At 44.4% G+C, this 25,931-nt stretch overlaps 1 non-coding gene across 1 annotated transcript; it reads left to right on the top strand.

Moving 5' to 3' along the window:
- The first annotated feature begins 13,460 nt into the window (after positions 1 to 13,460).
- LOC148161835 (small nucleolar RNA U3) lies at positions 13,461 to 13,673 on the top strand. The gene has a single exon (XR_015767342.1). It is a non-coding gene; the product is annotated as a small nucleolar RNA U3 (small nucleolar RNA).
- The last annotated feature ends 12,258 nt before the right edge of the window (positions 13,674 to 25,931 follow it).

The raw sequence follows: 25,931 nt of genomic DNA, 5'->3' as shown, positions 1-25,931 counted from the left end.
TCTTTGGATGGTCTCTATAATCTCTTCCCTCCAATTGTACAGCCTCGTTCCAGCATGATTTCCTTGCCTTTGTCTTCTCTTCCCCGGAACTACTTCTCTTTACCAATTCTGTTTCGCTCGATTTCACTTTTGTCGATTGTGAGCACGTTGGCCTCGTGGCACTCTTATCCTTACAGACTAGTGTGAGAGAGAAGAAGCAAACAGGAAATAATCAAAGTCTGTCCACTGGCTTCTCCTTTCTTCTGTCCTGTCGGATGGCCTTTCTCATTCTGCCCACCGTCCTTCTTTGGCATCAGTGCAGGTGGAGGCTCAGAAAGATCATGAATAACAGCGCATCCTGTTAATGTGCTTTTCTTTTCAGAGCTGGGTTTGGAAGCTTCCATCTGCATGAAGAACCCTCCCATGCCGGACGGTGATACTACAGAGGGATCGAAGGACAGCCAGTGTGCGTGTCAAGTCTTTAGCCCAATGAAAGCCCTCGGTGCCATGAAACGGAAGATTATCAAGAGAAAAGTGCAGTTTCGCAAGTGGAGGCTCGCATGCATATTCCGTGGCCTTCACGCTAGGGCACAGAGGTAATCACACATTTGTAGCTCTGGGGCATGGATTCCTATTGCTCTCCTTCTGATTCTACCTCCACCCACCCCCAAACACACACACTGTTCTCTTCCTCGATTGGACACTCTCACAGCTGGTGCCACCTCTGTTTCCCACGGGGCTGCCTCCTCGCCTTTGAGCCCCCTTCATCAGAAACCAGTGGCCCAAAGGCCCTTCCATCTCCATCACCTGGTTGCAGCTGGCTGTCCTCAGCCGAGCGGCATCATTGACACAGGTCGCCGCGCAAGTGGGACTTTGCGGGAAATCGCATAATTCCTTGGCCTCTGCCTTCCTTCCCTGCTTCCCCAACTCCAAGGCCCTGTTCTCCCAGGAGCATTGTCTTAATGAATGCCTTGCACAAGGATTCTCCTCGGGGGTCTATCGGGAAATCTGACCTAGGAGGACAAATAACCCTCAACTTCTCCATGTGAATAAGAAGTGTTAAAGCTGAGGAGAAAGAGCCCCCCTTACAAAGTCTAAATGAGAACCCAAGTCACAGCTGGGAGTGCCACACTGGACCCGCTGGAGTCAGGTTTCTCCTCAGCCCCTCTAATATAGGATACAGGAGAATTACATATTGCATAAAAAGCCACTGTCCAAAACCTAATCCCTTCCCTGATCAAAGGTGAAGGAATTGAGTGCTTTCTTTCCTCCTACGACAATGCAAACGACAGTTCCCTGGTCACTGAGTGGATTGCACAGCCCCTGACAGGTTCAGTGCAGACTGAAAGACAATATTTTATTCCAAATTTGTCCTTTTCCACCATCTCAGTAAAGAAGCTTAGGTCTCACTCCCCTATTAATCCATTTGCAGGCCCTTCTTTACACTAGTGAACACTGAGAGGCTCTTTCCTTCGGAAAAGTTTGGAAAAGAAGGGATGAGGCCCTAGAGAGCTCAAACTAATGCTTTCTCATTTTCACTTCCGCGTTTGCGAGTCTAGGTAACGAGCATATTCCTAGAAATGCCCTGAGGTCTATCCTGCTGAGATTACCTTCCGAGGATGTGGGTGTCGCTGAGTGAAAATGACTAGGGCCATGGTTACACCCCTGCTCTCTTTTTGTGGATTCGCCCTTGAGTTTCTCATTCTTGGGTTCTTCCCTCAGCCCCTCTGGCCTTGTTCCTGTCCAGCCAAGTGACCAACAGTGTCTCCTGCCGACCCACGACTCCAGATCAGAGGCTTTGCTCTCCCTTCACCCACATGTTTGCACAGGGCCTGAGCCTGAGTTCCAGTCCAGGGGTTTCAGTCACAGGTCACATGGCTTTAGGGGGTCCTTAGTCCTTGGACCACGGCTCCTCATCTGCACATGGCAGAAAGGAACTTGGAGATATTCAGAGGCCCCTATTGGCTCTCACAGTCTGGGACTCATTCCGTAGCCTGGACTTCTTCTCAGGAGACCGGGACAAGGGTGAGAAGGGGGTGTGTTTGTCTGCCAAGGGTCTCCTCCTTCCTACAGCACTCTGTGTTTGAACGTATGTGTGGGTGCTAGGTGCATCCCTCCCTGGGAGGCGTGAGAAAGCCATCACTTGGCTTCTGATGAAGGGGGCTCAAGAGTGAAGTGGCTGCTGAGGGAGAGGTACTTGGGATCTGGCAAAAGCTCACAGCAGCCTTGAGCTGTGATATCACCAGGCTCCCGCTGGGGGAGCACAGGGGTCCCTGGATCCTGCAACACAGGCTGCCTGTCAGTTTGGTGAGGTATTGCTTCTGACCTGTGGCTCTCACTCTCCCGCTCAGCCTACCTGTGGCTCCCCCTTCAGCTTCTTCTCTGGACAAGGGTTCAAGTTGCACCTGGCCTCTGTCACCATGTAGCCACCCCTCCAGGCTCAGCTATCAGCAGGATCTGAGCAAGACTCACAGTTGAGTTCTCTCTCTCTTCCTCTCTCAGATACCAAGTACTTCAGAAATGAAGAAAAGAGATTCTTCACTTGAATGGAACCCCATTATAAAACCCCATCATAAAACCCCATATTTTCCACTTGATGAAGTAAATCTAGAGCAGCACATCAAGTTAAAGGCCAAACAGAGCACAGGAGGGATCCTTTGCTGAGAATCAACAGCACGATCACAAGCCATTCTGTATGACGTTGGCTACAAAAGACCGCTTTGAGGAGAGAAGTTCTAGCCCTTCAGCTGCAGTTGCGATCGATAGCGAAGGAGACCAATGCCTGAGTAGATCACACACAGTTTTGAGAGACCATAAGTCTCGCTGCTCTAAATTTCATCCTACAGAGAATCAGAGTCAGGAGCACCATGGAAAAAGACCACATGTCAGACTGGACACTCTGGGCCACCAGATGGGCTGCGCTATGAGGAGCCAGCGTGAACGATGCAGTGTTCTTGCTGGAGAGCTTTAGCTTGAATTTGAGCACGAGGTAGTTATCAGACAAGTTCAGAATGTAGACCACTGAACAAGATGACCGGCCTGTGTCTTCAAACAGTCAATGTCACCACAAATAAGAAACAACCAAAAGGAGAAGAGATATTTTGGGTTTCAAAGGAGTAAAAAGAACGTGTGACTGTATTTATTTAGTCCTTTTGAACGCAAAACATCTCCTCACCTTTAGGTGGCTGTCTGTGGTGATGGTGACATTCCCTTGTTTGTAGGGGACAGGCCAAAAGTCCAGCTTAATGGCCTACATCCTGAAGTTGTCTGATCATGTCCTCCTGATTAAATTCAGCCTAACCCTTTGGCCAGGACACTGCATAGTTCCCGCTGTGTGTGTCCTAGCTCAGCCTACCCCGAGAGCACGAGTGTCCCGTGGGCCCACCACCATTCTTGTGATAGCAGCACTGCTTACTTTGCTAGGGAAGGGCCTATCAGATCTGTGCAGAGCGAGACACCTGATTTTCTTTATAAAATTAGTGATTTGGTAAGTGATACTCTGAGAATGTATGCAGACCCTCTTCTCTACAGTCTTTCTCTAAAATGTCGCCATCCTTTAAGGATCCTGACGGTGTGTCCTAACCCTGTGTGTGTTTGTACATTGGAAGAATTCTAACTGTGCCGTTCCTATACAACGCGTATTTGCTGGCAATGTGATGTGGAAAAGAACATTCCCTCCCTGTTCATTATCATTAAAGTTTTTGTTTTGACAATCCCATGGACTCATGATTTTTTTACATTGGATGCTCTAATCTGTTCCTATCGTGGTGATTTGGTGGATCTGGATACACAGTAATGGAAATATTCTTGGTTCTCTTCGTCATATTTAATGCTGAGTCTCCGTCTCTTTTCGGCTAAACGTACCCTACGGGGAACTAATTTTGGCTGTGTTTGTCTCTCTGTGGTACGGGGTTTCTTTCCTGTGTGTGCACCTATGTGTGTCTATATGTGAGTCTGGGGTTTAGGAAGGTTGTGTAGGTAGGGCTGAGCCCTGCACCCAAAGGTTTTGGACATGTCTGGTTCCTCATTAGCTTCTGAAACTTTTCACATTCAGTCTCTAAGTTTTAAGTGATCTCTTAACCTCAAACCGTTGACATTATTCTATTTTCTCTTTCCTTCTGTCTTCACCTGCCTCTTCTTATGCTCTTGTTTTCACTGGGTGGAAACCAGCCAAACAGATGCCATTTACATCCTATTTTTCCCACACGCTCCACCCCCAGATTTTGGTTTTAGATCCACAGTTAAGTAGCTTCAACAGTGATCAGCTGTTTGAAAGTCGAAATTTCCTCAGTCATCTCTCGTCAGGTGAAGTTCACCTTCGAAGGTCTCCTAGGGATGGAATCAGGACTCCTTGGGGGTTGCGTATCGGACACTGTTTCTCCTGCCTGTGTACATGGACATCTAGCTGATTAGAAAGTACTGGCACAATGAGTTTTGACTGAGCTTTAAAAATAGAGTGCTTTCTCAGGGAAATTCAAGTCAAAACCACAGTGAGATACCACCTCACAGCAGTCAGAATGGCTAAAATGGCCAACTCAGGAAACAACAGATGTTGGCAAGAAGAGGGAGAGAGGGGAACCCTCTCACACTGTTGGTGGGAATGCAAACTGGGGCAGCCACTCTGGGAAACACTTTGAAGTTTCCTCCAGCAGTGAAACATAGGAATGCCTGGGTGGCTCAGTTGGTCAAGCATCTGCTTTTTGCTCAGGTCATGATCCCTGGGTCCCGAGGGGAAGCCCCCCATCAGGTTCCCTGCTCAGCGGGAAGCCTGCTGTACCTTGCGCCTGCCATCCCCTCTGCTTGTGCACCCGTGCTCTCTGTCTGGCAAGTAAATAAATAAAATATTTTAAAAAATTAAAAAGTTAAAAATAGAGCTACCTATTAAGCTGCAATTTATTTATTTAAAAAAAAGGTATTTATCCAAAGGATACAAACATGGTGTTTTTTTTTAATTTTTTTATTGTTATGTTAATCACCTTATATTACATCATTAGTTTTTGATGCAGTGTTCCATGATTCATTGTTTATTCACAACACCCAGTGCTCCATGCAGAACGTGCCCTCCTCAATACCCATCACCAGGCTAACCCATCCCCCTACCCCCCTCCCCTCTAGAACCCTCAGTTTCTTTTTCAGAGTCCATCATCTCTCATGGTTCGTCTCCCCCTCTGCCATACTCACCTTTTCTTCCAAACATGGTGTTTTGAAGGGGCACCTGCACCCCAATGTTCATAGGAACAATGTCCACAACAAACTATGGATAGAGTTGCGATGTCCATCGACAGGTGAATGGATAAACAATATGTGGCGTATATACGTACAATGGAATATTACTCAGCCACCAAAAAATGAAATTTTGCCATTTGCGACGACATGGTTGGAACTAGAGGGTATTATACTAAGTGAAATAAGTCAGCCAGAAAAAGACAAAATACCATATGATTTCACTCATAGATGGAATTTAAGAAACAAAACAGAGGAATATAGGGAAAGACAAGGAAAAATAAAAGAGGAAAACAAGAGAGGGAGACAAAGCATAAGAGACTCAACTATAGAATAGAAACTGAGGGTTGCAGGAGGGGAGGTGGGTAGGGGATGGCGTAAACTGGGTGATGGGCATTAAGGAGGGCATTCGATGTCATGAACCCTGGGTGTTATGTGCAACTGACAAATCACGGAATTCTTTTGTAAATTATTTCTTTATTTGAGAAAGAGAGCATGAGAGAGTGAGAACACAAGCAGGTGAGGGGGTAGAGGGAGAGGGAGAAGCAGACTCTTTGTGGAGCAGGGAGCCGGATATGAGCCTTGATCCCAGGATGACCTGAGCCCAAGGCAGACTGACTGAGCCACCCAGGTGCCCTGAATCACTGAATTCTACCTCTGAAACTAATAATACAGTATATGGTAATTAAATGGAATTTAAATACAAAATTTTAAAAGAAAAATATATATATTGCCTTGTTTTGTATGTTTGATTGGGATATAGAATGTAAACTGTTTTTCTTTCCAGTGGATATAAATTGGGGTTTTTTGGTGGTTGGCGGGGGGCAAGTCTGTAGCTTCAGAGGAGATTTCTTCTTTTTCTTTAAAATCTATTAGTTCTGGGGTGCCTGGGTGGCTCAGTTGGTTAAGCAACTGCCTTCAGCTCAGGTCATGATCCTGGAGTCCCGGGTTCGAGTCCCGCATCGGGCTCCCTGCTCAGTAGGGAGTCTGCTTCTCCCTCTGACCCTCGTCCCTCTCATGCTCTCTCTCTCTCATTCTCTCTCTGTCAAATAAATCAATAAAATCTTAAAAAATATCTTTAAAAAACAATAAAATAAATAAAATAATATCTATTAGTTCTATGAGGATAGGTCTTATTGTTGACTCCTTTGTTTCCGTCTCCCGCAGGCATCCAGGACTTTCTCTCTGATCCTGTCTCACTATCTTCTGTTCATTTTCTGTTCTCTTGGCTGCTTTCTTTTCAGTATTCAAAGTCCACTCTAATTTTGCACCAATGTTGCCCTTATGAATCTTGTGGATCAGCCTCTTTCCCGAGAAATTTTCTTCAATTTTTTCCCAGTTTTGACAATTCTCGTTTCCCATTTCTTGTTTCTTGCCCACTTCTCTTTGGAGTCGTGTGTTTAAGGGAACTTTTACCTTTTCACGGCTACAAATGCTTGTTCGCACATTTCATTCAGGTCGGGGTGTCATTTTAACCATTTTAGTTTTCCTATGTTTTGTGATTGATTTCAGGGGGGATCTTTACTGAGCTGAAATGTTTGACTCTCTATTTCTGCTTGTTTGTTTTCTTCTGTCACCTTGGAACACCGGTCTGCTCTATCATTTTCCCTTTAACACACCTGGGTTTGCTGGAATGAGAAACAAAAGTTCCATGTAGGAAGGAATGAGTGCTCTGAGTAGCTTTGTGGATTCCTGAGGTCTGGATCCCTCTCTTTGGTGTAATTGTTCTAATAGATGTAAATAGCTGGGGATGGGGCCATTTGTCTTCTGCTCCGGGATCCTGTTTGCTTCCAGTATGTCCTTTCATTTCTACCAGTGGCTTCATTGTCTTTACCACAAGCCTCCAAAGGACACTACTTTCATCCAGGTCTGGCCCTCCCCCGAGGGCCACCTCTGTCCTGCACACCATGCAGCCCCTTCCTTCGGATCCAAGTAGCCGAAGCTGGAGTCAGCAGGTCTCAGGCACCCTCTGAGCTCTTCCCACTCTCTTTCTGCCATCATTCACCTGTGTTCCCCGCTGAGAAGCCCTCCCTGAAGTCCTCTCCTCTAAGTGCCTGCCTGGTCTGTGCTGACTGCCCTGCTGTCTCTGGCTCCCAGACCCGGCTAAGTACTAACCATCTGGAGTCCACACTTCTCTCTGGCCCCTGGCTGTTCGGGGACAGGGTTATGAGCTGTGTTACTGACTCTCTAGGTTAATCCCTAACCCTTTAAAGTCATGTGTTGAGAGATTCAGCTGCCATTATTCTCAGTGGACTGGTACTCTTTATCTCTCTTTTCTAGATGCAGACTGTCAGTAGCACACACACGTAGACAGAATTGTAGAACAGAACATCCCCGTCCTCATCAGCCAGGTTCAACAGTTATCAACTTAGGGCTGACCTTGTTTTAATACAATCCCATCCACTTACTTTGTCCTGTATTATTATTTTTTTAAAGGTTGGGGTTTCTTTCTTTTTTTTTTTCTAAGATTTTATTTATTCATTTGAGACACAGAGATAGAGAGAGAGAGAAAGCATGAGCAGGGAGAGAGGCAGAGGGAGACGCAGGCTCCTCGCTGAGCCAGGAACCCGATGTGGGGCTCGATCCCGTGACTCTGGGATCATGACCTGAGCCGAAGGCAGACGCTTAACCATCTGAGCCACCCAGGCGCCCCTGTCCTTTATTATTTAAAGCAAATCGCAGACACCATATTTCATTTGCAGTTGTATCTGTATGTTTCCCTAAATGAGAACCCTTTTAAAGTATTATCATCATAACCTTGTAAATATTCATAAATTAATTTAAAATATGTAATGTAAAATACATAGTGTTCAAATTTCCCATTGTTGTTTTTAAGTTGTTTTCTCTGTATCAGGATCCAAATAAAATGCACACGCTCCCATGAGTAGGACCTGTATTCAAGCCTCCTAGCAATGTGTAGATTTCTTCTCAGTTTCTCCCTTTCCTTCCTCCTCCCTCGTTCCCTCCCCCTCCCTCTGGCTCTCACTCTCTGCTTCGCCCTCTCCAGCTCTTGTTCTCTCCTTTTTTGTTAATCATTTTTGAAAATACTGAGGTGTTTGTGGGGGAGCATGGCCACGGAATGCATTATAGCCAGATATACTTTAACACAGTCCATCATACTTCCTCTTACTTCGTGGTGGAATCTCCACTGTTCGTGGAGAACAGTGCTATTACAAAGAAAAGGCAAGCCACACATGGAATTTAACATTTTCTGGCAGGAACGTTGAAAAGTAAAAAGTATAAGCGCACAACAATCCAAAATAATCTTGCATCTTGCCGCTTAATGCTTCACATTAAGGGAAACCGAATTCTGCCAGAGTAATAAAGATGCGATTAATAGAAAAATCGTCTGTATTTCTTCAGGTTTTAAGTTTACATTTAAGGGAGCTGTAAATGAAATATAATTAAAATGCATTTCTAAGGAAAGAGGTCCTGCTAACTGCATTCCAAATATTATCGGAACGACTGCTCTGTCGGACCTGGCAGACGTAGAAACTGATCAGTTTCAGGTTTGAATTGTTGGCAAGACTTCCTCTCAAGTGCTGTGTGCGCTTCCATCAGGAAGCACCTCAGGTCCCCTTATGTTCAAGGCCCATCCATCCATTGATTCTGTGGAGCAAAATGATGATCCTTCATCATCATGGTTTGGATCCTAGAAGCCTTGTATGAACACCTGCAGGAAAAGAAATTTCCCCCCAATACTATATACCTGGCGGTACATTTTGTAAGGAAAACTCTGGTCCCCTAGCATCTCTAACGGGAACCTGTAAGTTCCGTTCTTTTCCTCTTCATTTTCTTTTATTACTGTGTTAATATGAAAGCAAGGCTTCAGTCATATCGAAGTGTTTCAAACCACTGTATTATGGACTTATGAGTGCTCCATTTATCCTCTCTTTTAGCAGTGAAAGTGATTTCAGGTTGGCTTTCATATCCTTTTGATAAGACCCTCATAGTTTTGAGAACTTTCCTAATATCAGTATGATGAGGTGTTTGTGTCTCATATAGAAGATTTGTTGCGTCTGGCCTGGTCTCGGTCATTTCTCTAAGAATCTGTGGTTTTGTTTCCTGGGAAACCATACTCCCAGATCAAAATGTGTCTCCTCGGGCACTCATTGCAATTGGTTTATTTTTAGGCATTTCCAGTGGACAGAGCTGGAAAATGGCTTATTTGTATTCATATATATTCATACATTCACATACACTCACATACACTGCCAATTCCAGACTGTCATGATGTTCCTCTTTGGGTCTTCTTTATTTTTTTTTTCTCTATCCATAAAAAGTATAGGGCAAGAGGCAGAGTATTAAACTAAGTGAATAAAATACTAATTTTTCAAAATGTTTTGTCCTGACTCTCAATATTCTTCTGGCTGTACACCTATGTTATGAGACGTCTTATGCCTTACTGGGACACCATTTGTGGCTTTTCATTAAACTGATATTGACATCCCTATGTCCCAGACTCCTCCACTATGTGTGAACTGTTTTCTTTGTTGTTTTTGTAATGTCACTGAACACCACATTACATGTCACTTATGGATTCATTCACCTCTCACAAGAGATCTTTTGAAATTGTCAAAGGATTAATTTGTGCATTAGTAAGATGCATAATATATATAGTGACCACTAAGTTTGGAAAGATTGTAACCTCGATGCCATATTGTGTTTATTTGGTTCACCCTCATATTTAACAGAAGAGAGATAAAGAGCCATTTTATGACAATCAACCAAAGTAGAAGGGAACGTACTGAATGGGAGAAGATATTTGCAAATGACATATCCAATGAATGGTTAGTATCCAACATATATAAAGAGCTTATACAACTCAACACCAAAAGCCACAAATAATCCAATTTAAAAAGAGGCAGAAGAAATGAACAGACATTACTCCAAAGAAGACATCCAGATGGCCAACAGACACATGAAGAGATGCTCGACAACACTCCTCATCAGGAAAATGCAAATCGAAACAATTGGATAGGGCACCAGGGTGGCTCGGTCCGTTACCCGTCTGCCTTTGGCTCGGGTGGTGACCTTGGGGTCCTGGGATCTAGTCCCACATCGGGCTACCTGCTCAGTGGGGAGCCTGCTTCTCCCTCTCCGCCTCCCCCCACTTGTGCTCTCCTTCATTCTCAAATAAATAGGTAAAATCAGGAAATAGAAAAAAAGAACCAACGAGCTATGACCTCACACCTGTCAGAATGGCTAAAATCAAAAACACAAGAAACAACAAGTGTGGGCAAGGATGTGGAGGAAAAGGAACCCTCTTACAGTATTGGTGGGAATACAAACTGGTGTAGCCATTGTGGAAAGCAGTATGGAGGGTCCTCAAAAAGGAACGATTAAGATCCATTAATCCTACCACTGGATATTTATCCCCAAAATACAGAAACACTAATTTGCAGGAATACATGGGCCCTTTGTACAGCAGCATAGCCAAATTATGGAAAGAGCCCAGACGTCCATCAACAGATGAATGATAAAGACAACGTTGTGTGTGTGTGTGTATATATATATATATATATACACACACACATATCTATATCTATCTATCTATCTATCTATCTATCTATCTATCTATCTATCTGTCTATCTATCTATTTATACCCTGGAATATTATTCAGCCAAAAAAAAGAATGAAATCTTGCCATTAGCAAGGACACAGATGGAGCCAGAGTGTATTCTGCTAAGTGAAATAAGTCAGTGAGAGAAAGATAAATACCCCATGATCTCACTCCTATGTGGAATTTAAGAAACAAAACATGTAAGCAAAGGAAATAGAAAAGGGAGAGAGACAAACCAGGAAAGAGACCCTTAACTATAGAGAACTAACTGATGGTTGCCGAGGGTAGGGGGGCTTGGGGGATGGGTGAGGTGATGGGGATTAAGAAGTGTACTTGTGGTAATGAGCACTGGGCAATGTATGGAAATGTTCAATCACCATGTTATATACTGGAAACTCATGGAACTGTATGTTAACTATACTGGAAAAATATTTTTTAAAAATTTGGAACAATTTTAAAAAGGTGGACCATGGCTTGCTAGATTTCTTTGACTTGACCTCATGCCATTGACCTGTGGTTGTATTCCTGGAAGCAAACATGGGCAGTTCGAGGTCATGGGTCAATGATGGATGATGTCCACAGTAGATGTGTGCAGTGGTGTTCAGTGGCATAGAAGCTGAGGTTGAGGAGAGAGAAACAGGCAGGCAGGGGAAGTGGTGCCCTGAAGCACCTCTTCACTTCTTCAGCACAGGTTCCCCCCTAGATCTTAGGAGCCAGAGACTTAGGAGGTCGCTGTAGCACTGATAAAGGCAATTGTCCACCTTTAATGTTTGTGGGTCCTGCCCCTGGGCTCCCAAGGAAGCGATGCTTTCACATTTACCAAGGTCAAAATGAATCCACAAAACCTCAATGCATGGGCTCTATTTCACCCCAAGCACACATTGGACATCTGCTTTATGAAAGAAAAGAACCCAAAAGGAGCATTCTGGAAAAGATAAGAAAAAGGAAGACACTTCCCTGGTTCCCATAACATTAAAGCCATACAGCCCTACATGTACTAGAAATTTAAGACCGGGAAATGCAGTGACTTTCTACAATGTCTTTTGTATAAAAATTTGTCACTTTTTATGTAAAAAATATATTTTGGTATATAACCCTTTATCAAAATTTCCTTTGTCATGACACTCTCTCCTGGTAAAGATTCCCTGTCCCATGCAGCTGTACTAATCAGTGCTCAGGTAAAACTCACAACCTTTTATTTATTTTTTTTTTTTGAGTTTGAGCGCCATGTGGGATGCAGAGATTACTTAAAAAGAAAATAATTGAAAAGAAGTAAAATTAAAAGAAAAATTTTAAAAATGTATATGCGTATCAGGAAATTTTATTACTCTCTGCTCTCTCACATTGATATATTTACATTGTGTTACTTACACCATTAAGAGCACCTTAATTACTGTAGCTTTACGGTGAGGTTTAAAATTTAGTAAATTTCTCCAATTTAATTCTTCAAGGTTGTCTTGGCTATTTAGGTATGTTGATTTCCAAATACATTTGAGAATTAGCTTGTAAATTTGCCCCCAAATTGCCTTCTCCAGTATGAATCAGAATAATGCTGATTTGATGTTCCAACAAATTTGAGTGGTCTAGTCCATGAATGTGATATATTTTTTCCTAATTATTTAGTATCCTTTAATTTATTTCAGCAAGAGTTTTCAGGCATCTTTGTTACATGTGTTCTCATACATTTAATGAAGGTGGACATGAATCTCCACTCTGTTTATTGAATTTCATTTCCTTTTTTTAAAAATTTCATTTTCTAAATGCTCACTGCTAGTATAGAGAAATATAGTAGATTATTACATGAATGTTGCTGAGGTATAATTTAGGTACAGTAGACGGCATCCCTTTAAAGTGTACAATTAAGGCTGTACTTTCAGAGATCATTTCTTTCTTTCTTTCTTTTAATTTTATTTTATTATGTTATGTTAATCACCATACATTACATCAATAGTTTTTGATGTAGTGTTCCATGATTCATTGTTTGCCTATAACAGCCAGTGCTCCCTTCAATGCTGCCCTCTTTAATACCCACCACCAGGCTAACCCATCCCCCCACCCCCTCCCCTCTAGAACCCTCTGTCTGTTTCTCAGAGTCCATCGTCTCTCATGGTTCGTCTCCCCCTCTGATTTCCTCCCCTTCATTTTTCCCTTCCTACTAGCTTCTCTCTCTCTTTTTTATTATTTTTTAAAATTTTTTATTGTTATGTTAATCAACATACATTACATCATTAGTTTTTCATGTAGAGTTCCATGATTCATTGTTTGTGCATAACACCCAGTGCTCCATGCAGAATGTGCCCTCTTTAATACCCATCACCAGGTAACCCATCCCCCCACCCCTCCCCTCTAGAACCCTCAGTTTGTTTCTCAGAGTCCATCTTCTCTCATGGCTTATCTCCCCCTCCGATTTCCTCCCCTTCATTTTTCCCTTCCTACTAGCTTCTCTCTCTCTCTCTTTTTTTAAACATATAATATATTATTTGTTTCAGAGGTACAGGTCTGTGATTCATCAGTCTTACACAATTCACAGCGCTCACCATAGCACATACCCTCCCCAATGCCCATCACCCAGGCACCCCATCCCTCCCACCCCCACCACTCCAGCAACCCTCAATTTGTTTCCTAAGATTAAGAATTCCTCCTATCAGTGAGGTCATAGGATACATGTCTTTCTCTGATTGACTTAATTTCACTTAGCATAATACCCTCCAGTTCATTTCTACAGTTTGTTACTAGAGAATTTTCTCTGAACGTGTAGAGGACCTGAAACCTCAAGGAGGAGGCACATTGTTCTCTCCTGAGCATGAACGTGATTTTAGGTGTTGTTTCCACAGCTGCCCATTGCCACTGATGATCGTTCTTCTCCTCCTTTGGACGGTAAGAGAGAGAGGACGCAGTGTGAGTGCTTTCTCAACAAATAAAAATTTAAAAAGATAAACTGTACAACTAAATGCATTTTCACAGATGTACATACAATTGAAACTACTGCTCCATTCAGGACACAGGGCATTTCTTCTACCTCACAGCTTCCCTTGGGTGGATCCATTGAAGTCTCTCACTGCCTTCACCCTCAGCCCCAGGCAACCACTGGCATCAAAGACGGCTTGATTTTTAACCACGTTATGGAAATGGAACTCTTTTATGCCTACATTCCTCCGTGCAGCCTAAGGATTCTTATATCTATCCATATTACTAATGGATCACCAGTTCAGAATTTTTCATTGCTAAGGAGTATTCCTCTGTATGGATATATTTGGTCTGTACATTCACCTATTTATGGCCATCTATGCAGTTTCCTGGGTTTGGCCATGGGGAATAAAGCTATGATGAATATTCATGTGCAGTTTGCTGTGTGGCCATATTGTGTAAATCCTTAGGAGAGGAATGGCCGTTCACGTGATTGGTAAATGTTTATCTGTGGTTCAGCTTTTCTCGGTGGTTGGACCATTTTTCATTCCCACAAGTGTATGAAACGTCTAGTTACTTTACATCCTCACCACATATGTTTTCGGTCTTCGTAATTTTAGCCACGGGGATGGTTGTGTAATGGTAACTCACTGTAGTATTAATTTATCTTCCCAATGGCTGAGTGTACCGTCGAAAACTGACCTCTGTGCTTCAGAGCCAAAATATAAGACGAAGACAGAGTTTGGAATATTGAGGAACAATAGCTTTATTGCTTTTCGGGGCACAGGGGGCTAGAACAGTCCAAGGCCCTCAAAAACTGTAAGTCCCCTCCCCCTGAAGGAAGGGGCGGGGGGGTGTTTTATTTTGACAGAAATTGTGTGCATGCTGCCAGCCTCCTTCATCCTGTCTTTAGGGTGGTACCAGGCTCCTGAAACAAAAGGCTTAGAAGGGAGGAGCAGAGGTTTGCAGAAGAGAAGGAAAAGGTTACTTAGTTTAAGATGGAGCCTTGCAGAGACATTAGTGAATCCCTTTTGATTTATGTTCAACTTCATGCTTTTCAATGGTTTCAAGTGGAGCATCTTTTCAAGTGCTTTTTGGCCATTTGTGTATCTTCTTTTGTGAAGCATTTCTTCTTCAAGTCTTTTGACCAGTTTTCCTATTGCATTGTCTTATCAGACACAATATGTGTCAGAACATTACACTGAAAACTGCAGAGCACTACTTCCAGAAATTAAAGAACTAAATACATGGGGAGATAAAATTTGTGGTGGATTGGAAGACTCATTATGGTTAGAGGACAATTCTTCCCAAATTGATCAAAAGATCTAATACAATGCCAATCAACCTTCTAGCAGACATTTTAGTAAGTATTTCTAAGCTGATCCAAATGTTTATATGGAAATGGAAATGATCTTAAATTATCAAAGCAATGTTAAGAAGAAGGAGAAAGCGACAGACTTACATTGTCTATTCCAGAATTACTGTATAAACCTTTTGTGCAATTTAAAAGTGATTTGTCCGATTATTATTCAGTATAACAGTTTCTGCGCATTCTCACTGCAGCTTGGAAGTTGCTTTACCCCTTTTTCACTGTAGCTACTTGATCTATACTTTAGCCAATAGTTCCAAAGTTTTTAAGTGGAGAGAGAATACTGAAGCTAGAAAGTATTTCACTTAACAGAGAGAAAGACTAATCCCTGATCATTAGGGCAAGGATGACCCTACAAGACTTAATGAACTCGCCTCTATTTTCCAGTTGGCCAAGACAAAGTGGGGAGCTACTGATACCAGCAGTTTCCTCTGCAGACCTTCATAGTGTTGACTGCTTTGGGTTTACATGGAACCTAGGTGTTGGCTGTGTCCTGAGAGGCTGAAATTGAGTTGAGGCCCAGGGTCCCTGGGTCAGGACAGGTCATCCAGCTGTTGGAAAACACGGAGGGAGACCAGGCCATCCCCAGGCAGCACTGGCCACTTCCTCCAAGGAATCCACCACCACTACACTTTTCATGACTTCTGGTTACTAGACTGAGAGCCCCACGACAATTGGGATAATGTTTTACTCATCTCTGTACTCATGACTCCTAGGACCAAACCAAGCACTGAGGAAGCTCTCAGAGACACTCCTTCATGGATCTGATAAAGGGGGTGGCAAATTTCTAATCTCAACTACATTCCTGTCCCAAATACATGCACGAATGCTCTCTGCTTTCTTCCAGGAGGCAACAAATACCCTTCCTTCCAGAGGAGCCTGCCCTACACTCTCAATGCCCCATGACACTCCCCTGTGGTGAGCTCTGGTGAAGAGGGACTGTCCTCTTGGATTCCTCTCAATGGTTCTCTCAGTAGGAAGAGATGTCTTCGGCCTAGCCCCCTCCCCCCTCCATCCTCTGCACTGCCACCATACCCCAGGTTAGGAGAGCTACAACAGTTTTTAAAATGATTTTATATATTTATTTGAGAGACAGCGTGAGGGAGAAAGCAAGAGTGAGAGAGAGACAGAGAGAAAGAGAACAGCTGGGGAAGGGACAGGGGGAAGCAGACTCCACTGCTGAGCAGGGAGCCACCCCCCTCAATGGGGCTTGATCCCTGGAGCCTGGGATCATGACCTGAGCTGAAGGCAGGCTCTCGATGAACTGAGCCACCCAGGGGCGCTGAGCTACAAGATTTTGTTTGCATTCTTCCTCTCACTGCTTTGACCTCCTCTGTGAAATCTTATTGATGTCAGAATTCCAAGTTCATAACAGAGACTAAGGAAAATGAAACACTCAACACACGGTCAAGACAAAGGTGTGTAAAGTCTTTGACAACCATAAATTCAGAAGAATATAATTGGTATCACTGCCTCAGAGGCAAGGGTCTCCTAACCTGGCCCTTCCTGACCTTAGGGTAGAACTCTTTGTGGTAAGAATGGACAAGTCCAACCTTTATCCAAACATCACTGATCCCTCTAAGCCCACACTTACTTGGAGAACATCGACCGTGAGGGAGCTCCAAGGTCAAAGCTAGGGGTCTGGGGCAGAACCTCATGGTCACATCGTCCACCTCTTTTTTTTTTTTTTTTAAGATTTTCTTTATTTATTTGACAGAGAGAGACATAGCGAGAGAGGGAACACAAGCAGGGGGAGCGGGAGAGGGAGAAGCAGGCTTCCCGCCGAGCAGAGAGCCCCATGCGGGGCTCGATCCCAGGACCCTTAGATTATGACCTGAGCTGAAGGCAGACGCTTAAAGATGTAGCCACCCAGGTGCCCCTCCTCCTCCTCCTCCTCTTGGAACTGGTGCTTCCCTGCAGTACAAACCAACCCCGATCCATTCTGTGGGGCTCCTCGGGAGGTGCACAGGTTCACCGTGGACGAAGTTACTCTCCTCGTTCTCCTTGCTCAGCTCAGGCTGCTCCTTGCAGAGTTGGATGCCGCTGTATGCATTCCTCAGTTTCCCCTGATTTTTCTGGACCCAACTTGTCCTTCTTCTTACCTCCTTTGGGCAACCACCTGCTCCACCATTGCCTTGTCCTTCTTTGCGTTATTCTCATCCTCCAAACCTGCTGATTTTCTGTCTCCCAAATGCTCCCTCTGTTCTCTGTTTTCAGTGTGGGCTCAGCTCAGGCTCCTGCAAGAGACACACAGTGAAGGGACCAAGTCAGGTCTCAGCTGCAGTCCCCAGGGCTGCTTCAAAGGCACCGCAGACCCTTGTGCACTCAGAGAAACTGAGCAGGAAGGGACCGTGGAGAATTTGAATAACAACCTTATCTTACACATGAGGAAGCTGAGCGCAGAGAGATGAAGAGATTTTCCCAAACTCCTTCAGCACTTGATGGCAGCACGGCCCCCACACAGGACTTGGCTGCGAGCTTCCCTGTGGAGTCTCCTAACGTACCCTCTGGGAAGGCACATCTGAATTTCAGGGGACACTTAAATTAGAAGTTCAACTTAAAAATAAATACTTTTTAGGAGACTTTGGATCAAATGTAGATATTTCCACTGTTAAAAATACCAGAAATTCCTTCCTGGGGACAAATCTTTTTCCCAGGTATATAATTCTGTTACTTCTTTCCTTTACAAATCATTGGCTAAGATATTAGGATCACAAAAAAGGTATGCAGGGAAGGAGAAGTTCCTCTGTTACCTGTCCTGGTCTCCCAGCTTAAGTAAGAATTAAGTTTCACTGAGACATTGAATACGCATGGAGAACGGATATTGAAATGGAGACCCTTAAAGAAAATATAAAGTATTAAGGCAGACAGTTTTTATGCATTTTAGACAAGGAGAAAATACATTTCTCAGGGATTTGGGGGAGTTTTAATTTAGAGAGTGTCTAGACCGAATTTAGAAACCCTGGTGAGAAGGATGTCTTTTTACTTCTTAGTACAGGGGGTGCCTTTTTCATATGGGAGATTGGTTTCCTGCTTTCAGGGAGACAGAGGAGGGTTTGAGTGTCCTGGTACCAGTTTCTTTTTGGGTAGCTTCAATTCAAAATAATCAATATTGTCGACCTCAGAGAGTCGGGGACCTGGGGTGGCGAAGGAACTGAGAAAAAGAGACTACCGCGGCGCCTGGGTGGCTCAGTTGTTTAAGCGGCTGCCTTCCGCTCAGGTCATGATCCTGGATTCCAGGGATCGAGTCCCGCATCGGGCTCCCTGCTCAGCAGGGAGTCTGCTTCTCCCTCTGACCCTCCCCCCCTCATGCTCTCTCTCTCTCTATCTCATTCTCTCTCTCAAATAAATAAATAAAATCTTTTAAAAAAAGAAAAAGAGACGACAGTATAGCGAGGCACAGGGGACCCCAAGCAAACAGCCCGAGGTCCTGAGGTTTATTTTCCATAATCTAATATACCTTCTACAGTGATATAGTACTATAATGATTTACAGCAGGGGCTTAGCAAGGCGCATCTTCCACGTACACAGGGTTAGTCAAGTGAAGCAATGGCAGTGGAGAAGGAATAAAGAAATCTGCAACTGGCTGTGATCAATTAATTGTAAACAGCATTGTACTCGGTCTTTAACACAGGATAAGAAAACAAAAAAGGGAATGCACAGTGTGCTGTTTACAGCTGGCTTCCTATCTACAAAACATCTTCTGCTGTGTACTTTAGATCAGACCACACACATCCCAAGGGCATTTCACTCTGATCCTTTCAGGTTATTTTTAACCCTGCAATCTCGAGTTATCTCAGAGATCTTGGAGTCTGAATGAACATGCACCAGTGGTCGTTGTGGCATTCTGTTTCCCCCAAATATGCCATTGTGGTACATTTTGGGCAATCTGACCTTGGCGCCTATGGGTACTATGGTTTCTCTCCGCCTTGCTCATTACTCAGTGCCTATTTCAGAGAGAAGGCTAAACATATCATTCTTAGAAATACCAAGGTGGCTCTCTCGGTTCAGCGTCTGACTCTTGATTTCAGCTCAGGTCATGATCTCAGGGTCATGCGATTGAGCCCCAGTTTAGTCTTCATGCTCAGTGCAGAGTCAGCTTGGGATTCTTTCTTCCTCTCCGTCTGCCCATCACCCCTGCTCTAAATAAATAAATAATATTTAAAAAAGAAATACAAAATAAATCCCATGACCTTATGTGAAACTAATACAATGCCTATGTTAAGTGGACCAGATTAGTTTAAAAATTATTTTAAAACGCACCTGGGTGGCTCAGTTGTTTAAGTGTCAGTCTTTGGCTCAGGTCAGAATCCCGGGGTCCTGGGATAAGCCCGTATGTCCAGCTCCCTGTTCAGTGGTGAGTCAGCTTCTCTCTGTTCCTCTTCCACTACCCCCAACACCGCTCCTGATATCTCAAGTACTCTCTCTCAAATAAGTAAATTAAAAAATTTTAAAAAGAAATGCAATGGTCCTCTCTGGAATCAACCCACACATAAGCATGCTTTCTTTTTGCTGCACCCCAGTCCCCCTTTCTCTTTATTACCTATCTGACCTACATCCTTCCCCCAGCGATGGAGACAGCTCAGATGCACTGCTTCACCTGGTGGTGGGGCCAAAGAGAAGTGCGCACATGGTTAGAATGGGCTGCCTTGAGAGTCAGCCGAAACGTAGCTACAGGCAGTTAGAAACAAGCCTAAAGTACCATTAGGAATAAGCACTACAACATTTAGCGGTACAGATTTTAGGTGTGGTATTGATATCACCTTCCTTGTACAAATGTGTTTAGACTCAAGCATGAGACTATGGGATCAGACAAAATGAAAGAAAACTGTGTCAAGTGTGAAGATACTAAGTTACCAAAGTTATTCTGAGTTGTATAATTAGTTTGTCCCTTAGCCCCTCATTTCCACCTGCAGAACCTAGAAGACGTGCAACAGAGTCTCCACTTGCCATCAAAGTCAATCTGAGGACACAATAATTTAAACTGTTAACCCAAACTTTCCATTTTTTCTTAACCTGTGTTGAATACCAGGCATTTCGATTGCCCATTCCCATTTCCAGGGAGACTGCAGTGAGGACGGAGAATAATGTGGTGCATCCAGGTAATAGTCTGTTTCTTGGTCCGCTTCTGTGCTCAGCATATCAACTTTTGTCTGCCAGTGGACCTCTAACCACACAGGGGAAACCCAACAAATATTAAAAGTGTAGGTTCTCTAGGTTAATCTACATTTAGGATTCTGTAGTGCTCAGAATGGCTCTTGAACTGCAAGGACCAAGGTAGATGCCCCCTCCTTACCTTAGGGGGAGTAATTCTGATTCCTGAAGCATGCACCTCTTCGTTTTCTATTTATTATTATTTTTTTTAAAATTTCAGCTAGGCTCCATCACCTACGTGGGACTCTAATGCATGACCCTGAGATGAAAGTTGCACGCTCTACTGACCGAGGCAGCATGCGTCCCCCCAGCACCTTTGATGCAGGCAAATACCATGATTTTCATGTTGGAAAAATACTGCAAACTGTGGGACATGCCTTCAATCCGCTCCACTCCTTCTGGGCATGTTTCCTGAGTTCCGACTGTGTGCGAGTCCTCTTTCCCACCCACCCATAGAAGGGCATATACATGGAAAATGTGCCCGTCCATAGAAGACCCTCTAGGATCCCAACCCAGATCCGCTGGGATCCCTGGGGTCTTTTCTGTGTTATGCTCTCCTGCTCTCAGTGTGTTTCTGCCTCTAAAGGCACCTGTGAGCAGGACTGCCCTGGGGCTCCTGGAGCTCCTTTGTACCCAGTCCCAGAGAACGGGGAGTACATGCCGTATATGACCACAGCCCCCATGTATCTCCCCTCCCCAAAGGCACTCAGCCTTTCACTAACAGGTGCAGCAGGGTGAAATCTCCATTCCTGGCCCAGGGGAGACTAACTCTGAAACACAAGTGTCCCCTAGGCTCTCCTAAACCTGTCAGGACAAAGCTCCCCCACAGCTGTTGCTGGAAATCACAACTTACACAGCAATGAACTCAAAATGGTCACAGATCTAAGTATAAGAGCCAAAACTATTGTGCAAGAGGACTACATGGGAGAAAATGGTCAGGAATTCACAGTAAGCAAAGAGTTCTAAGTCACTACGGCAAGAGCACGATACGTAAGAGAAAATTGAAGATGAAGAAGTTTTTTGCATCAAACATTGCCACTGAGAAAAGGAACAGAGAAGCCACTGATTAGGAGAAAATATTTGTGGATTAAATACCCAATGGGGACTCACGTTCACGAGAGACAAGAGGACTTTGAACTCACTCAATGGGCAGAAGCAACACACTCGTTTAAGCCAGTATAAGAGTCGAATACACATGTACCAAAGGAGACACATAAAAAGGTAATCAATGTTATTAGTAATATGTTATTATTTCTCAAAGAAATGCAAGGAAAACCAGGTACCATTTTACACCAACTAGTGTGCTTACGTCCCAAAGACGATACCAAGTGTTGCTGAGGATGAGCAGAAACTGGACCCTCCTATATTGCTGGTCGCAACGTAAAATATAACAGCTCCTGCAGAAGCCACTTTGAGAGTTCTTAAGAGTTCAGCACAAGCTTGCCATAGGACCCAGCCATTCCACAACTAGGAATCTATCTGAGAGAATAAAAACATATGTCCGCTCAAGTCTCGGTCAGAAATGTTCCGGGCAGCGTTATTCACAATGGGCAAAAACTGACAGCAACACAAAGGGCCATCGGCTGGTGAATGGACAAACCAAATGTTTCCTATGTGTACCATGGCATCTATTCCGCAACAAAAGGCACAGAAATCTGATCCAAGCTACAGCATGGAGGAACCTCAAAAGGATGCTAAGTGAAAGAAGCCAGTCACCAAGAACTACAGACTGTCTCATTCGGCTTATGTAAAATGTGCAGAAAGGAGCAATGCACAGAGACAGAAAGCAAATCAGTGCTGCTTGGGGCTGGAGGAGGGAGCGGAGACTGTCTGCAGAGGGGCTGGAGGGAGTGTGGGAAGGTGAAGGAAGCCTCTGAAACAAACTAGGGCACTAGCTGAACAACTCTGTCATTGTTGACAATGGGTGAAATTTATTGTATGTCAATTTCACCTAAAAAAAAAAGAAAGAAGGCGACCCTCGCACATCAGTGGGTCCTGGGGTCCCCAGGCAAACACTGCCTGGTGAGGGGCCACATCCTGGAGTCCCAGCAGGTGGTGGCTCAGAGCCTGGTTTCTGACCTCCCAGCTGGAGTCAGGGGTTCAGTGACTGTGCCTTCAGCCTCAGGCCCTGGCAGTTCCCCTGGAATCCACCAGGCGGCAGACTACTTAAGGGAACAGACCTTCAGGTGGCCCAAGGACACCAGGGGGAAGCAAGCAAAGATAGGGCACCAGCTGGCTGGAGATTCCTAAAGGAAGTGAAGGCTGCAGGACCCATGGAAGCTGCTGGCAAGATCTGGATGGATCTTAAGTAGGTTTGGTCCCCTGGGTGGGCTCTAAGCACTAAGCTTTAGGTTAACATCCAAAGGTTCCCTTTGATGCTCCCTCCTGCAGTGGCACTGAGGCTCCCCCCGTGGAAGCTCAGCATAGGGAAAAGAACCTGTGCTGCTATTCACCTTCTTCTGAGTCGAAATGGAACACTTGGTCTGCGTTTAGGGGAATCTGCCCTTTTCTGGCCCTCTATGTAGGGCCAGCTCCTGGGTGCTGAACCATCCCTGCAGGAGGCTAGAAGAGGCACTCTGGTCCTTCACATTGGAGCTGGGCTTGCAAAGAAGGGTTCCTGCTAATCCATATTTCCCTGGCCCTGGCTGAGCATCCTGGTCCAAGATCAGGGGCTGCAGTGGCCTAAAATAGGGACTTCCTACATGTCACTGCTCCTCTCTGGAAAGTCCAAAGGCGGCCCATGGTAGTGGTGGGGGGAGGGGAGGGCATAGAAACCTATACTCTGTCAAAACATCATCCACAGTGAAGATTTAAAAACAATGTTAGAGGACAGATCTCATATTATGTAGTCGGTGGTGCAGTAACAGCTCTGCGAGGTGAAAGAGGGTAGCTACACTAGTAATCAGCCTAACATAATTTATAGAGTCGTCCAATCCCTGTGTTGCCATGTGAAACTGATCTCACATGGGGAATCAGTTATGACTCAATTGTTTAAAAACCTGAAGGTGAGGGGAAAACATTTGAAAACGAAGCAATAAAACTATAGTTGACTGGGGAACAACATGGCTTTGAATTTTAGTGAACAATGTCGGTCCACTCATGGGTTGATTATTTTTTTTTTCTTTTACAAATACAGTCTAGTACAAATGTAGAAATACATTTTCTCTTCCTTATGATTTTCTCAATGATATTTTCACTCTAACTCACTGTATCAAAAGAATAAAGTACATAATTCAAGTAACCCACAAAATATGTATTAATCAACCGTTTTTGTTATCTGTAAGACTTCAGTAGGCTATTAGTAGCTATGTTTTCTGGGACTCAAATGTTATACAAAGATTTTCAATTGTGGGACTCTGTACCCCTAACCCCCAGGTTCTTCAAGGGACAATTTGTATCTGGATTTGCAAATGACATACTCCTGTATACAGAAAAATACCAAATACACACACACAGAAACCACGACTATTAGAGTCCATAACCTATTTCAGCAGAGTTGCAGCGTACAAGGCAGACAAATCAGGTGTTTCTATAACCTAGGAATGGACACCGGGAAAGTCAATTAAGAAAACGATTCCATGGACAACAGCACCCACCCGAATGGTATCGAAGAATAATTGAGTCAAGGAGGCACAAAACCTGTACACTGAAAACTACACAATATTGCTGCAAGAGATTAAGGAAGACCTCAACAAGTGGAAAGACATCCTGTGTTCATGGATTGGAATGGTTAAGGTGGTTCAGAAGGCAACAGCAGGATCTGCAGATTCTTTTGGATTCCTATTGAACGTTTTTCTTCTGCCTTCCCTAATCACCATCAGCCCCTTGCAGTACATTTCCTTTCAGACATTGTGGTTTTCATCTCTTCATGTGAGATTGGGTCCTTTTTTTTTTTTTTTTTAACATTTTCCATGTATCTGCTGAATGTTTTCACCAATGGGATGCAGTTAGAACAAATGCTTTCTTGTGCTCTGGTGATTCCCATCTTGCTGTCAGCTCTGGGTCATTTTCAGATGAGTGATCCATCTCTTCAGGAGGGCTCATTTCCCCCCTTTGTCTGCATACCTCAAACTGTTGGATGGAACGCCAGACACTGTGAATGTTACCTTGCTGTTTGCTGGATATTTTTGTGTTTTCTATAATATTGAGCTTTGTTCAGGGATGCACTGAAGTTACTTGGAAACATTTCTGCTGTTGCTTCAATGCATAGTTCAGTGGCCCAGAGCAGGGCTCCGTGGAGGACTCACCATGAGTTCCAGGTACTGTAGCAAGCCCTCCCCCTGTCTTCCACCCTATTCCTCACAAATTAAGAGGGTTACTTTTGCTTAGTCTATCTGTTGGACACAGGCACTATTCCCAGCACCGTGTGAGCACCAGGCCCTGTGCAAAGGATTACCCCCTGACTTGCTGTCCATGCCTCCCCAGGGCCCCTCCACAGCTCTGGCTAGGTGACTTCCTGCAGCTCTGTCCTCCCTGAGACTCAGTCCTGGGTTCTCTCAGATCAGTGTCCTCAATTCCAGGAGCTCCATGGGGCTCCTATTCAAGTTCCCCTCCCCCCAGTGCCTTGCTTGGAAACTCTCTAGAGCCAGTACCTCTGAGCAGCTCTAGGGCTCTGCTCACCATTGTGTTGCCATGTGTCCGGGATGGCTGTCCCCTTTGCCTGATGCCCAGGATCTTGGAAATCTCCACTTCGCGCATCTTGTGTGACGCTGTTGCTCTTTTGTTTAATTGTTTCTGGCAGAAGAGTAACCCGTTGCTGAGTCCCAGTTAGTGTGGCTCCCCTAAGTGAAAATCAAAGTTGGAAGACCCTCAGTTGTAGATTCTGAATAGAGGCCTTTAGGGAGTAGAGAAAAAAAACACCAGCTCTGGTGAAAGCCTGAAGCCAGAAACCCCTTCAAGCTCAGTTTGACAAAGCAATGCAGGTACATCAGTAGGGACAGTTTTGGCTTGAGCCCAAGAGCTGCAGAAGGCCCACGGCCCTTTGTCCTAGAGCTAACCTGCTGTTTGGGAAAGGTCTGTGGTGCCAAACCCAGCGGGTTCTTTGTGAGTACACAGAGGTGCCTCTTTAAAAGCCTGTCAGGGGGCATCTGGCTGGCTCAGTCAGGAGAGCAGGGGAGTCTCCATCTGGCTTCATGAGCCCTATCCCTACTTTGGGTGTAGGGATTACTTCAACAAATAAACTTACAATAAATAAACAGTACATCAAGCCGGACCCTCTCTAGTCTCGGAAGGGTCCTCTGGAGCAAGGCTATACTAGGTAGGCTACCAAGTGGCCTAATCAAGGGTACTGAGTCTGGGGATTGGGTGAGGCTTTGCAGGGTGCCTGGGGGGATAGGTGGGGAGGGGAGGGAGGAAGGAGAAGGGATGCAAACCCCTGTTCCCTGGGGAATGAAAAGAAAGCACCTTTGCTGGATCAGGGACTGCAAACCACATACTGAAATATAAGCAGAGAAATTGCTCTGCGAAAAACAGAAAAAACCCCGACAGCCAAGGTGGGATGTATGACCAGTGGACAGAAACTGTCCTGCATGCTTTTGATTGAGAAACAGCCAAACCCAGATTCTCAAGAAAGCAGCCCTTAAAAGCAGAGGTGTTTTCTTCAGGGTCCTGGTGTCCCCTGAGTGAGCTTCCTCTTCAGCCCATGTCATCAGCCAAAGTCATGGAAAAGACAAAACAAACAAACAGAAAAATGAATAAGAAAACAAAGGCTATTCTTAAACAACCAACAACAGGTG

The sequence above is a fragment of the Eumetopias jubatus genome, unplaced genomic scaffold (assembly GCF_037043125.1).
Source record: "Eumetopias jubatus isolate StellerSeaLion01/CBP00866 unplaced genomic scaffold, mEumJub1_p1.0 scaffold_54, whole genome shotgun sequence".
Classification (NCBI taxonomy): domain Eukaryota; kingdom Metazoa; phylum Chordata; class Mammalia; order Carnivora; family Otariidae; genus Eumetopias; species Eumetopias jubatus.
Note: the sequence above shows the minus strand (reverse complement) of the source record. Positions and strands in the feature narration are given on the sequence as shown.